Source organism: Pseudophryne corroboree, chromosome 4 (assembly GCF_028390025.1).
Source record: "Pseudophryne corroboree isolate aPseCor3 chromosome 4, aPseCor3.hap2, whole genome shotgun sequence".
In the NCBI taxonomy this organism is placed as follows: domain Eukaryota; kingdom Metazoa; phylum Chordata; class Amphibia; order Anura; family Myobatrachidae; genus Pseudophryne; species Pseudophryne corroboree.
In genome coordinates this window covers 435,505,548-435,520,195 of record NC_086447.1, presented here as the reverse complement: position 1 = coordinate 435,520,195, position 14,648 = coordinate 435,505,548, and the positions used below count along the sequence as shown (strand labels likewise).

The following is a 14,648-nucleotide window of genomic DNA, read 5'->3' as shown; positions in this document are numbered from 1 at the left end:
TCTTTTGGTAGGGCCCTGTATCGAGTACGCCAGCACCACGTCGGTGTGATCAGGTCGTATTGGTCGAGGTGGGCGAGTGAGTGGGGTACTCGGTAAACCGCCACCGCCGGCCTATTTTTGAATAATTTGGTTTGCTGTAAGGGTTCGCTGAAAACCTTGATATAAAGATCCAAGGAGGAATAAGCAACACCTGCAGATTATGGGGGCCAGTTGTTCAGGTAGGGGGCGATCAACCTCGGTTCGGGTTGATTCAGAGAACCGACCCGTTGGGTCGGCAAGGTACATCATGTGTGAAAAATACGGAAGTCACACAGAGGTTTTATGTGATGAATGGGAGAGAATGACTGTACAAGACAGGGACAAATTCCCAAGAATAGGTAGCTTCAGTCCAGACGTGTTACAAAATTTAAGGAGGAGGATATGTCTCGTAAAATCAACAAAGAGACGAATTCAGCATCATGATTATTTACAGTTATGGCACCAGGAAGGTGAGATACAGAGAGGTTTGGCTCTGGCGGCAGGATCTGGGGCAGTCAGGAAGCTGATAGCCACAGCTCCTCCTCCACCATACATTGCAGGAGAGAAGTTGATTGCGGAGAGAAACGCACTGGGTTGTAAAACACAAACACTTAGTAACCCTGTAAATGTAAATGATGTTAACCAAGTAACTCATGCTATTATTAACCCGTGCAAGTTGTACCCTGTTTTGAACCTTCCTCAGGAGTGTGATCAAGAAGAAGATTCAGCAACAATTTCAGCTCTCTCTCTTGCGGCCACCATAGCAGAGACCACAGTAGGCACAGCGACACCCACGAGATTAGTGAAAGCCCCTAGCGGAGGGATAGGTGAGGTCGTGTCAACGGGTAAGTACGGCACCATGCACTACACTGAAACAATTGTACCACAAGTTGTAGAATCTACGCAGAATGAGGCTGTTAGAATTGCTCCTGTAAGGGTAATAGCAGTTCCCAATGGAAAAACAGATGTGTCTGGAGCCACTCCCATAAGGAACATTGCCATGTACACTCCATTTTCCCGAATGGAATTAAGAACAATAGTGTCCGAATTTCCTGACCCCAGGAAAGACTTAGTTGCTAGCCAAAAATACATCAGGGATCTAGGTAACACTGTAGAACCCAACAACAAGGATTGGCAGATACTGCTAAGAGCTTGTTTACCTTCCAATGTCGACGCAACTCAATTCTTAGCTGACTGTGCATTGGATAAAGATGTACCGCTTACAGACGTGTACAACAAGGATAATGTAAAAAGGATAAATTTACAGCTAAAAGAGTATTTCCCAGCCGTTGTTAAATGGAATAAAATATTCTCCATTAAGCAAAAGGAGTCCGAAACGGCAACAGAATATTTTCACCGGGCACTATTAGAAATGGCAAAGTACACTGGTATAGAAGACATTAAGACCAACCCAAACCATCGAGAAGTAGCAGTATCTGTACTGATGGATGGTTTGAAAGAAACATTAAAAGCTAGGGTACAGACCACACAACCATGTTGGCGAGGTCTGTCAGTGTCCACATTGAGAGAGGCTGCTATTGATCACGACAGAAACATCACTAGGCACAGGGAGTCGCAAAGTGATAAGTTGATGTCCGTAAGTATACAGGCGCTGACCACAAGGCAGCCTGCGTATGTACCACCGAATCCTGTGGGTAAGGCAAGTGTAATGACATGTTTTTCTTGTAACAGACCGGGACACTATGCACGAGAATGTAGAACAAAGAGTGTACAAAGATCTTTTCAACCTCCTAGACAACGACACGACACACGACATTGGGAGCAGGGTCCACAGAGGCGGAGTTTTGAGCCACATACAGGGGAAACAAAAAGATATCCCCCGAACAGAGATTGGCATGCCTCTGGTAGTTCCCAGCTAACCCCCTCACAAGTAGTCGCTGCCAGCGGGATTCAGGGAGGTCAACATACCCAATAGGGGTGTGGCCATACCTGTAATCTGCACCCAGTTAAGTTGATTGCTAGTCTTGGAAGCGAACCAGAGATTGCAATCAATGTAGCTGGTAAAACTTTAAACTTTCTTGTAGACACAGGGGCGGCAAAGTCAGTGATAAATTCGACAGTGGGCATGAGAACCACTGGTAGGACAATTCCAGCCATGGGAGTAACAGGAGTAGTCCAGCACTACCCTGTTAGCAAACCAGCCGAGATTACAATAGGGCCTTTGCATACCAAGCATTCCTTTTTGCTGGCTGCATCGGCACCAACTAATCTCCTGGGTAGAGACTTACTATGTAAAATGGGTTGCGTCATTTATTGTACTCCTGAAGGTGTATTCTTGGACATTCCTGAGAATCACGCTCAGGAGGTACGAGACATGTTAGACTCCCCATCAAAATTAATGTCACATTCAATTATGACAAATAGGAATCCATCCCAAGTAGAAGAGATGACATCTCAGATACCAGAGTCACTTTGGACAAAAGATGGACAGGACACTGGATTAATGGCAAACGTAGCTCCAGTAATTGTACAAGTAAAAGATGGTAGGATAGCTCCAAAAATCCCACAGTATCCTCTGAAGCCAGAGGTGGAGTTAGGAGTTTTTCCCGTAATAGAGCGCTTGCTACAACAGGGCATTCTAGTAAGAACGTCCAGCACAGCAAATAGTCCCATCTTCCCTGTTAAAAAGAGTGGGGGGAGGGGTTACAGGCTAGTGCAGGATCTAAGGGGGATTAACAAAATAATTGAGAGTCAGTTCCCCGTAGTGCCTAATCCAGCTGTCATCCTAATGCAAATTCCTCCCACTGCCAAATTTTTCACTGTTATTGACCTCTGCTCCGCTTTCTTTTCGGTACCTCTGCACCCTGACAGCCAATATTTGTTTGCATTCACATATAGAGGAGTCCAATACACGTGGACTCGGTTACCCCAAGGTTTCATAGATAGTCCAAGTATATTTTCTCAGGCTTTGCATGATTGTTTACAGTCTTTCCAACCAGACAGTGGATCAGTATTGATACAGTATGTGGACGATTTATTACTGTGTTCAGATTCACTGGAAGCATCTCTGAAGGATACGAAACAGCTCCTGTTTCATCTTTCAGACACAGGTCACAAGGTTTCCAAAGACAAGTTACAATTATGCCAAACTAGGGTAAAATATTTGGGACACTGTCTAACACAAGGACTGAGACACCTGACCGCTGATAGAATCCAAGCCATTAGAGACATGACACTGCCACAAACCCAGCAACAGATCAGGACGTTTTTAGGAATGTGTGGGTATTGCCGTAATTGGATCCCAGGGTTTTCCATATTGGCGTTACCTTTGCAGGAAATGGTCTCTTCAAACAAACCTGATCGGATTTTGCATACAGACGAATCCGAAACAGCATTTGAGAGACTCAAACAGTGCCTAACGCAGGCACCAGCACTAGGTATGCCAGACTATGGGAAACCCTTTGAACTATACGGAACAGAAAGTGCTGGGTGCGCAGCAGGTGTACTAACCCAAAAACACGGTGACGCCAGCAGGCCAGTCGCATACTACAGCGCCCAGCTAGACACGGTAGCGCGATCTCTCCCCACATGCTTGCGTAGCGTTGCGGCGATAGCATTGCTAGTGACGAAAAGCGAAGATGTCGTGCTAGGCCACAACCTCACAATCCATACACCGCATGCGGTATCTGCCTTATTGAATTCTGCCCAAACCAGACACGTCTCATCAGCAAGGTTTACAAGATGGGAATTGGCATTAATGGCCCCAGTAAACATCACCATAAGGAGATGCAGCGCATTAAATCCTGCAACTTTTCTCCCAGGTGTGCCTGGTCAGGCACAAAGGGTGGAAGGTGAGAGTGATGGGGAAGGAGGATTTAATGCAAAGGAAGATGCACATGATTGTATGGAATATTTGACCCAAAATTTTACCGCAAGGCCTGACATCAGTGACAATCCACTGGAAGATGCAGAACTCACGTTCTACACTGACGGTAGTTGTCATAGACAGTCAGACTCGGGAGACTTGTGTACTGGATACGCAGTCGTAGATGACCAAGACACCATAGAAGCGGAACCGCTAGGCCCACCTCACTCAGCCCAGGTTGCTGAACTGGTCGCCCTAACCAGAGCATGTGAATTGGCTAAGGGTAAGTCAGCCAATATCTACACCGACTCTAGATACGCCTTCGGGGTAGTACATGATTTCGGAGCCCTATGGCGCCTCAGAAATTTCATGACGGCAGCTGGTACACCGATAGCGCATGCAGGATATATAAAAAGGCTTCTAACAGCGATACAGGAACCCGACAGAGTGGCTGTTATCAAATGTAAAGCACATACATATAGCCAAGACCCAGTATCCCTTGGTAACAGCCGAGCAGACGAAGCCGCAAAGCTTGCAGCTGCTACCCCCATACAGACATACACCACACAACTGATGGTATTTAATACCATCAACACACAAAAGTTGTGTGAGATGCAGAATTTGTGTTCCACACAGGAAAGAGCAGTCTGGAAGGCAAAGGGATATGGCCAGGAGTCCTCAGGGCTCTGGACGGATGGACATGGTAAACCAGTGGCCCCCAGGGCATACCTTCCATGTCTGGCTGAAGCAGCTCATGGGCTGACTCATTTAGGCAAGGAGGGGATGTGCAAATTGGTAAGAGCATACTGGTGCGCCCCAGGATTCTCCTCTCATGCGAGTAAAAGAGCAATGTCATGCCTTACCTGTCTGAGAAAGAATATTGGAAAGGCAATACCTACAGAACCATCCCATATCCCACCTGCCGGCGGCCCTTTCCAGGTAATACAAATCGACTTCATTCAATTACCCCCATGTCGAAATTTGAAATATGTACTTGTTTGTATAGATGTTTTCTCGAATTGGGTCGAAGCTTTCCCAGCAGCTACAAATACCGCTATGTTTACAGCTAAGAAAATTGTGCAGGAATTTGTATGTAGATATGGTATCCCTAGAATCATTGAAAGTGATAGGGATACCCATTTTACAGGTGATGTCTTTCAAGGAATGTGTAAATTAATGGGTATTGATAGCAAGCTGCACACTCCGTACCGTCCACAGGCGAGTGCGAAGGTCGAAAGAGTGAACAGCACTATTAAAAATAAATTGAGTAAAGTAATGGCAGAGACAGGATTGACGTGGCCAGAAGCTTTACCCATTGTTTTGTATAGCATCAGAACCACTCCCAGGTCCCCTCTTAATCTGTCTCCTTTTGAAATCTTGTTTGGTCGACAACCGCATGTCATGATTAACCCTCAGGATGATTTGAAATGTAACAATGAAGTAACTGTAAAGTACTTGATTAACATGAGTAAGCAGTTGAGGAATCAAAATGATAATCTGAAGTTGGTGATTCCTGATTTACCAGATAGTAATTGTCATGACATTGAACCTGGGGATTATGTAATGATACGAAATTTTCTACGCTCAGGTTGTCTTATTGATAGATGGGAAGGACCATACCAGGTTTTATTGACTAGCACCACAGCATTGAAGGTTGCCGAGAGAGAGACTTGGGTCCATTCATCCCACTGCAAAAAGTGTTGCACGTATATCACAAATAGCACCGAGGATCCGGTAGAAGTCATAGACCAAAAGATGGACGATATTCTCCAATTGAAGTGGGAATTTCGTCGAAAACACAATCTCACCCTTGCCGCTGTAGATACAAAGACCCCCTTGGACGAGGAAGTTGACGAGACGCTATACAGGCAGCAGACAAGCACCAAAGAAGGATTTTGACCACTTAAGAAATGGACACTTGATGAACTTTGCCATGGATCCCCAGTTTCCCTAGTACTTTTAAACTCACGCTAGCCCAACATTTTTTTGTAAATCCGATGGCTCTGACAAAGCTATTTGCTCATGCCCAAGGAGCAATACAGCGCAAAGAAGACGACTCTCAACAGATACCGAACACAACTTCAACGACAGATGTACATTTCCCTGACATAGAATACCACCGCATTTACCGTAATTATGTCTTTTCTTCATTTCTACAACCCTCAGGTAATGACACACATAGTCGATAGGGAATACAGGCTCAGATATCAGCAACCACATACTTCCCCCATTCATGTATCATCAACTAAAATGTGCTCCCCATTTTGTTCAAAATCCGAAAAGAGCTCGGTAAAGTTTGACAGCCCATCCACAGACCTGTACCACAGGATAAGAAGGAATTCAAATGTATACTTCGCAATACCTCGAAGCTTGATTTACAACACGTACGGCACGATGATACATGACCCTCCAAACATGGGCTCATACACACATGCTTCTACTTTCTCACTAGGTCATACCCTTTTCACACCTACTCCTCTCTTCTTCCTTACCCCACCATGGAAATCAATTAACCCCTGACTTACATTTTTCTCCTTAAATATTTTAGAAGGTGGCAGTTATTATTGACTGCCAAAGGGTGGACTGTCAAAGTCAGAAAAATGTCTCTATGCACGTTGCCATATTTGCACCGCACACTGGTCCGTGCTGCGCATGCGTACGCTCTCCCGTGAAGGCGCATACCCGCAATAGCGTGCACCCGCGGGCGCACGGTATGCGTATTTACGGTAGAGTTTATGTAGTCGTAGCGTGCGACTCATTCGTTACATATTTTCATAATTAATGTAGTTTGTAGATCATGATCCCTTTGATAGTTTCTGAAAGTTTGGTTAATATAGAATGTCCCTGAGCTGAGGAATCCCTCTTTGTGTTATACGAAGGGTCTAACAAGAGTCATACAGCAGTGTTTGGTACCCATCGGAAGAGTATTTAATTAGCAATATTCCGGTGTTGGTTTGGAGCGTATTAATCGCTCGTGCGAATAGTTATGGACATAAGAAGTTTATGTCCATTTCTACTATTTACTCATACTCAGGTATGCGGCGGGAAACCTAGTTCCCCACCCACCTGAGCTGTTTGAAATCGTCACAGCCCACCTGTATGAATCAACCTATGACCTTTTGTTATGATGCAGGGCCGAATTCCGACGTCCAATGGACAATGGGATTGTAGGGACTGTAAGATTGCATTGTGTGTGGGGCATAAATAGGCAGGCCGACCACATCCAGCTCTCACTCTTCAACGGTTCTCATTGCTGAAAATCGGGTGCTGGATGTCCAGGCGCATGCGATCGTTTACCCTTGTGCGTAAGTTTCTCTCCGTAATCATATTGTCTTACTGTGAGTCAATCTCTCTCTCTCCGTCTCTCTCTCTCTCTCTCTCTCTCTCTCCTTTCTCTTTTCTCTCACATCTCCCCTAGACTAGTATTGTATTATATTAGATAGTATTGTATTTTGGTTAGGAAGTCTCTGTTATATTGTAGTGTATCATTTGTACTGTTATCCCCTTTTACGAGTATATTAGATATAATACAGTTAATAGGCTTTGGACCCTAAACCAGTATCTGTGTATTTCCTATAGTGTTAAGTGTTCACTTGAGCGTCGGTGACGCTCAAGCAGCTTTATAGTTAGTCAGGTTACACAAGGTTGCACTTACACCCTGTACTCACATTAAGGTATTCTGTGAATTTTATTGGTATAAGGTTTAGACATAAAGGTATAGCGTTGTGAGCGTCTGCGCCGCTGGTGATCTCCTCGTGGTCTCGAGCGTCCGCTACGCCATAGCGAATCATTACTCTAGTCATAGCCAATAACGTGTCCTGTGATCACTGGGCCGTGAGCGAACGTGACGCTTGAGCGTCTCGCCTACGGCTGAGCGATCGTTACGCAACTAGCGTACCATTACGGTACTTCTTAAGTAAACAGCGTACAGTGTTCTTAGACTTCATAAAGGGTTGTTTATACGACAAGGGAATTTAGCATTGTCACTCCCAAACGGGCGGGAGAGTGCGGATGACTCTGCAGCACCGAATGAGCAAACACAAGGTCCTCCTCAGCCAGGGTATCAAACTTGTAGAACTTTGCAAAGGTGTTTGAACCTGACCAAGTAGCCGCTCGGCAAAGCTGTAATGCCGAGACCCCTCGGGCAGCCGCCCAAGAAGAGCCCACCTTCCTTGTGGAGTGGGCTTTAACTGATTTTGGAAGCGGCAACCCAGCCGCAGAATGAGCCTGCTGAATTGTGTTACAGATCCAGCGAGCAATAGTTTGCTTTGAAGCAGGAGCACCCAGCTTGTTGGATGCATACAGGATAAACAGCGACTCAGTTTTCCTGACTCTAGCCGTTCTGGCTACATAAACTTTCAAAGCCCTAACTACATCTAGTAACTCGGAATCCTCCAAGTCACGAGTAGCCACAGGCACCACAATAGGTTGGTTCATATGAAAAGATGACACCACTTTTGGCAGAAATTGCGGACGAGTCTGCAATTCTGCTCTGTCCATATGGAAAACCAGATAGGGGCTTTTATGTGACAAAGCCGCCAATTCTGACACACGCCTAGCTGAAGCCAAGGCTAATAGCATGACCACCTTCAACGTGAGATATTTTAACTCCACGGTTTTAAGTGGCTCAAAACAGTGAGATTTCCGGAAACTCAACACCACGTTAAGATCCCAATGGCTCAAAACAGTGAGATTTCCGGAAACTCAACACCACGTTAAGATCCCAAGGTGCCACTGGAGGCACAAAAGGGGGCTGAATATGCAGCACTCCCTTTACAAACGTCTGAACTTCAGGAAGAGAAGCCAGTTCCTTTTGAAAGAAAATGGATAGGGCCGAAATCTGGACCTTGATGGACCCTAATTTTAAGTTCATAGTCACTCCAGACTGTAGGAAGTGAAGGAAACGGCCCAGCTGGAATTCCTCTGTAGGGGCCTTCCTGGCCTCACACCAAGCAACATATTTCCGCCATATACGGTGATAATGTTTTGCTGTCACGTCTTTCCTAGCCTTTATCAGCGTAGGAATAACTTAATCCGGAATGCCTTTCTCCGCTAGGATCCGGCGTTCAACCGCCATGCCGTCAAACGCAGCCGCGGTATGTCTTGGAACAGACAGGGCCCCTGTTGCAACAGATCCTGTCTGAGAGGCAGAGGCCATGGGTCCTCTGTGAGCATTTCTTGCAGTTCCGGATACCAAGTCCTTCCTGGCCAATCTGGAACAATGAGTATTGTTCTCACTCCTCTTTTTCTTACGATTCTCAGCACCTTGGGTATGAGAGGAAGAGGAGGAAACAGATAGACCGACTGGAACACCCACGGTGTTACTAGTGCGTCCACAGCTATCGCCTGAGGGTCTCTTGACCTGGCGCAATACATTTGTAGCTTTTTGTTGAGGCGGGATGCCATCATGTCTACCTGTGGCAGTTCCCATCGATTTGTAATCTGTGTGAAGACTTCTTGATGAAGTCCCCACTCTCCCGAGGGAGGTCGTGCCTGCTGAGGAAGTCTGCTTCCCAGTTGTCCACTCCCGGAATGAACACTGCTGACAGTGCTTGCACGTGATTCTCCGCCCAACTAAGAATTCTGGTAGCCTCTGCCATCGCCACCCTGCTTCTTGTGCCGCCCTGGCGGTTTACATGAGCCACTGCGGTGATGTTGTCTGACTGAATCAGCACCGGTTGGTTGCGAAGTAGAGGCTCCGCTTGACTCAGGGCGTTGTATATGGCCCTTAGTTACAGGATATTGATGTGCAGACAAGCCTCCTGACTTGACCACAGCCCTTGGAAGTTTCTTCCCTGAGTGACTGCCCCCCACCCTCGGAAACTTGCATCCGTGGTCACCAGGACCCAGTCCTGTATGCCGAACCTGCGGCCCTCGAGAAGGTGAGCACTCTGCAGCCACCACAGAAGAGACACCCTGGCCCTGGGGGATAGGGTGATCCGCAGATGCATCTGAAGATGCGATCCGGACCACTTGTCCAACAGATCCCACTGAAAGGTCCTCGCATGGAACCTGCCGAAGGGAATGGCTTCGTATGACACCACCATCTTTCCCAGGACTCGCGTGCATTGATGCACCGACACTTGTTTTGGTTTTAAGAGGTCTCTGACCAGGGTCACGAGCTCCTGGGCCTTCTCCTCCGGGAGAAACACCTTCTTCTGGTCTGTGTCCAGAATCATGCCCAGGAAGGGCAGTCTCGTCGTATGAATCAGCTGCGACTTTGGAATATTCAGAATCCAGCCGTGCTGTAGTAACACCTCCCGAGAGTGTGCTACGCTGATCAGCAACTGCTCTCTGGACCTCGCCTGTATGAGGAGATCGTCCAAGTATGGGATAATTGAGACTCCTTGCTTTCGCAGGAGCACCATCATTTCCGCCATTACCTTGGTAAATATTCTCGGTGCCGTGGACAGACCAAACGGCAACGTCTGGAATTGGTAATGACAGTCCTGTACCACAAATCTGAGGTACTCCTGATGAGGTGGATAAATGGGGACATGCAGGTAAGCATCCTTTATGTCCAGAGACACCATAAAATCCCCCTCTTCCAGGCTCGCAATAACTGCCCTGAGCGATTCCATCTTGAACTTGAACCTTTTCAGGTAAATGTTCAGGGATTTTAAATTCAATATGGGTCTGACCGAACCGTCCGGTTTCGGAACCACAAACATTGTGGAATAGTAACCCCTTCCCTGTTGAGGGAGGGGAACCTGTACCACCACCTGCTGGAGATATAATTTGTGAATTGCCGCTAACACTACTTCCCTTTCTATGGGAGAAGCTGGCAGGGCCGATTTGAGGTAACGGTGAGGGGGCATCATTTCGAATTCCAGCTTGTATCCCTGAGACACAATCTGTATAGCCCAGGGATCCACCTGTGAGCGAACCCACTGGTGGCTGAAATTTCGGAGACGCGCCCCCACCGCTCCTGGCTCCACCTGTGGAGCCCCAGCGTCATGCAGTGGATTTAGTGGAAGCCGGGGAGGACTTCTGTTCCTGGGAACTAGCTGTATTGTGCAGCTTCTTTCCTCTACCCCTGCCTCTGGCAAGAAAAGACGCACCTCGGATTTTCTTGCCTCTTTGCGATCGAAAGGACTGCATTTGGTAATACCGTGCTTTCTTAGGTTGTGAGGGAATATATGGCACAAAATTTGACTTCCCAGCCGTAGCTGTGGAAACTAGGTCCGAGAGACCGTCCCCAAACAATCCATCACCCTTTTAAGGTAAAACCTCCATGTGCTTTTTTGAGTCGGCATCACCTGTCCATTGCAGAGGCCACAGGACTCTTCTGGCAGAAATTGACATTGCATTTATTCTAGAGCCCAGTAGGCAAATGTCTCTCTGGGCATCCCTCATATATAGGACAGCGTCTTTTATATGCCCCAGGGTCAGTAATATAGTATCCTTGTCCAAGGTATCAAGTTCCTCAGACAGGGTATCTGTCCATGCTGCTACAGCACTACACATCCAGGCCGACGCAATTGCCGGCCTCAGTAGGGTACCTGAATGTGTATAAACGGACTTCAGGATACCTTCCTGCTTCCTATCTGCAGGATCCTTTAGGGAGGCCGTATCCTGTGACGGCAGGGCCACCTTCTTAGATAAGCGTGTCAAAGCTTTGTCTACCCTAGGGGAGGATTCCCAGCGTAACCTGTCCGTTGGCGGGAAAGGATACGCCATAGGTAACCGTTTGGAAATCTGCACTTTCCTATCAGGAGAATCCCAAGCTTTTTCACATAACTCATTTAACTCATGTGAAGGGGGAAAAGTCACTTCTTGCCTTTTTTCCCCAAACATATAAACCCTCTTGTCAGGGACAGGGTTTACCTTTGAAATGTGCAATACATACTTCATTGCTATAATCATGTAGCGGATGGCTTTAGCCATTTTAGGCTGCAACTTTGCATCATCGCCATCGACACTGGAGTCAGAATCTGTGTCGATATCTGTGTCAACAATCTGGGATAGTGGGCGCTTCTGAGACCCTGGCGGCCTCTGCGCTGTAGGATCAGGCATGGGTTGAGACCCTGACTGTCCCAAGGCTTCAGCTTTATCCAACCTTTTATGCAAGGAGTTTACATTATCATTTAACACCTTCCATATATCCATCCAATCAGGTGTCGGCGGCGACCCCACATTCATTTGCACCTGCTCTGCTTCCACATAGCCTTCCTCGTCAAACATGTCGACACAATCGTACCGACAAACCAGACACACAGGGGATGCTCTATTTGAGGACAGACCCCCCACAAGGCCTTTTGGAGAGACAGAGAGAGAGAGTATGCCAGCACACACCCCAGCGCTATATAACCCAGGAATTACACAGTAACTTAGTGTTTACCCAGTAGCTGCTGTATTAGTGATTTTGCGCTAAATTTATGTGCCCCCCCTCTCTTTTTACCCTCTTTCTACAGTGATTGTGCAGGGGAGAGCCTGGGGAGCTTCCTCTCAGCGGAGCTGTGGAGAGAAAATAGTGCTGGTGAGTGCTGAGGAAGAAGCCCCGCCCCCTCAGCGGCGGGCTTCTGTCCCGCGATTTTGTGTAAAAATAATGGCGGGGGCTCATGCATATATACAGTGCCCAGCTGTATATATGCTCTATTTGCCAGGAGGTACTCAATTGCTGCCCAGGGTGCCCCCCCTGCGCCCTGCACCCTACAGTGACCGGAGTGTGCGGGTTTAATGTGGGAGCAATGGCGCACAGCTGCAGTGCTGTGCGCTACCTCATATGAAGCCAGGAGTCTTCTGCCGCCGATTTTGAAGTCTTCTTGCTTCTCTCGCCGCTTCTGCCTTCTGGCTCTGCGAGGGGGACGGCGGCGCGGCTCCGGGATCGGACGACCAAGGGTGAGTTCCTGTGTTCGATCCCTCTGGAGCTAATGGTGTCCAGTAGCCTAAGAAGCACGACCTATCCGCAGTTAGTAGGTTTGCTTCTCTCCCCTCCGTCCCACGTAGCAGAGAGTCTGTTGCCAGCAGATCTCTCTGAAAATAAAAAACCTAACAAAATACTTTCTTATTAGCAAGCTCAGGAGAGCTCACTAAAGTGCACCCAGCTCTGTCCGGGCACAGATTCTAACTGAGGTCTGGAGGAGGGACATAGAGGGAGGAGCCAGTGCACACCAGTAGTACTAATTCTTTCTTAGAGTGCCCTGTCTCCTGCGGAGCCCGTATATTCCCCATGGTCCTTACGGAGTCCCCAGCATCCACTAGGACGTTAGAGAAAGATGGATAAATCAAAACAAAAACAATTTTCTTGAGAAAGAGAACAATGAAAACATTTACAGGTGTAATCAAAGTTTAAGTAACTTGATATAACCATCGCAGAGTAATCAATGAATTCCATTTATCAAATTGCCGTTATGTGTGGCATATTATACGGACTCAAGTTCACCGATAGGCTTATAGCCCCGTACACGCGGGGGAGATGTGTGCTGAGCGATCTAGCACAGACCGCTCAGCACACAGAGCAGTGAAGTGAGCGATCTACTAGATTTGGCATGCATGCCAAATCTGGAGTCAGCGATAGCTTATCGCTATGGGCATACACACGGAGAGATCCATGCTTAATTTCTAAGTAATCTAGTCAGATTTATTAGAATTTAAATGCGGATCTCTGTGTGTACCCCCCCTTAACAATATGGGTTTGTACAGTGGACCATTTGGTTAAGCAATCATAGGAAGCCAGGGCTGTGCTGCTAGTTACACTATGTTAGAGCAATATATACAGTAGTAAGCAATATAAATATTTGTTTCAAATTGTAGCAGCATGGACCAGGGGAAGACTCAAGTCAGTAGTCAACATATATATATATATATATATATATATATATATATATATATATTTCCCAGTGTATACTAATTAAAAGTTATTTCTTACAACTGAATACAATATAGGCAGAGTGCCCCTGTAAGAGTTCTTCTCCTATCCTTTCTTGGATAGTTCTGTCTTACTACTACCCATGCTCAGGGAGCACCTCCATGGAGTTATCTTCATGGAAACTTATGAGAAATGTATGATATGTGGATAGTCCTATATTAAAACCTATCTTACTAGTTGGGATTCTCCAGTGCTCAGACCTTCCCGTTCCTCATTTCACTCATGCCAATCGCAATGTCAACAGGAAAAAAGACAACACCATAATGATAACATGGTTAAATGTCTACAATGGAAATATTAGGGTAAAGGAGCATACATACGGTGAGATTTTACCTCTGATATGGATTATACTAGTCCATATCGGAAGTAAATATAGTGCATAACACACCATGTGTATGCACCTTGCGATGCCAATGCGTGGTCCCGCGGAATCAGCATCGCAATGAAATATAGTGGGTGCAAGCAGGGCCAATACTGTCTATATCGGAGGCTCATGCCTCCAGTGTCAATATAGTCAGTGTCGGCTGCCACACAGGTTGCACTGCGTGTATGCACCTTTAGGCTTAAAATTGGGTGTCAACATTATGGCTGTTGACATTATGCTATTTCTATGCTAAATAAAAATACCCCACAAATGCTGATAAAACCATGTAAAAATTAAGCAAGTTAACCAAATAGGAGAACGCTTAGCTGAGAAACAATTCAAAATGTATACTAAAAAGACAGGTAGTGCATATCGTATAGGTAAGGTTTCATTTCATTAGACCTTGCTTTACTCAATGAACAATGCATCTAGATTATAGATATTTTTTGTTAATGAATAAAAGAATAGATACAAACTATGTCACCCACTATACAGATGGGTCCATGTTTATCTTGGCCTTTAATAGGATTAACTAAACCAGGTCAGTCAGACTTAATCCCCTGCTGTAA

The 14,648-nt window shown here is 46.4% G+C and overlaps 1 protein-coding gene across 5 annotated transcripts in view; it reads right to left on the bottom strand.

The window, feature by feature from the left end:
* The window catches only part of DOP1A (DOP1 leucine zipper like protein A), a 241,042-nt gene that overhangs the window by 225,307 nt on the left and 1,087 nt on the right, over nt 1–14,648 (bottom strand). The window lies entirely within an intron of this gene.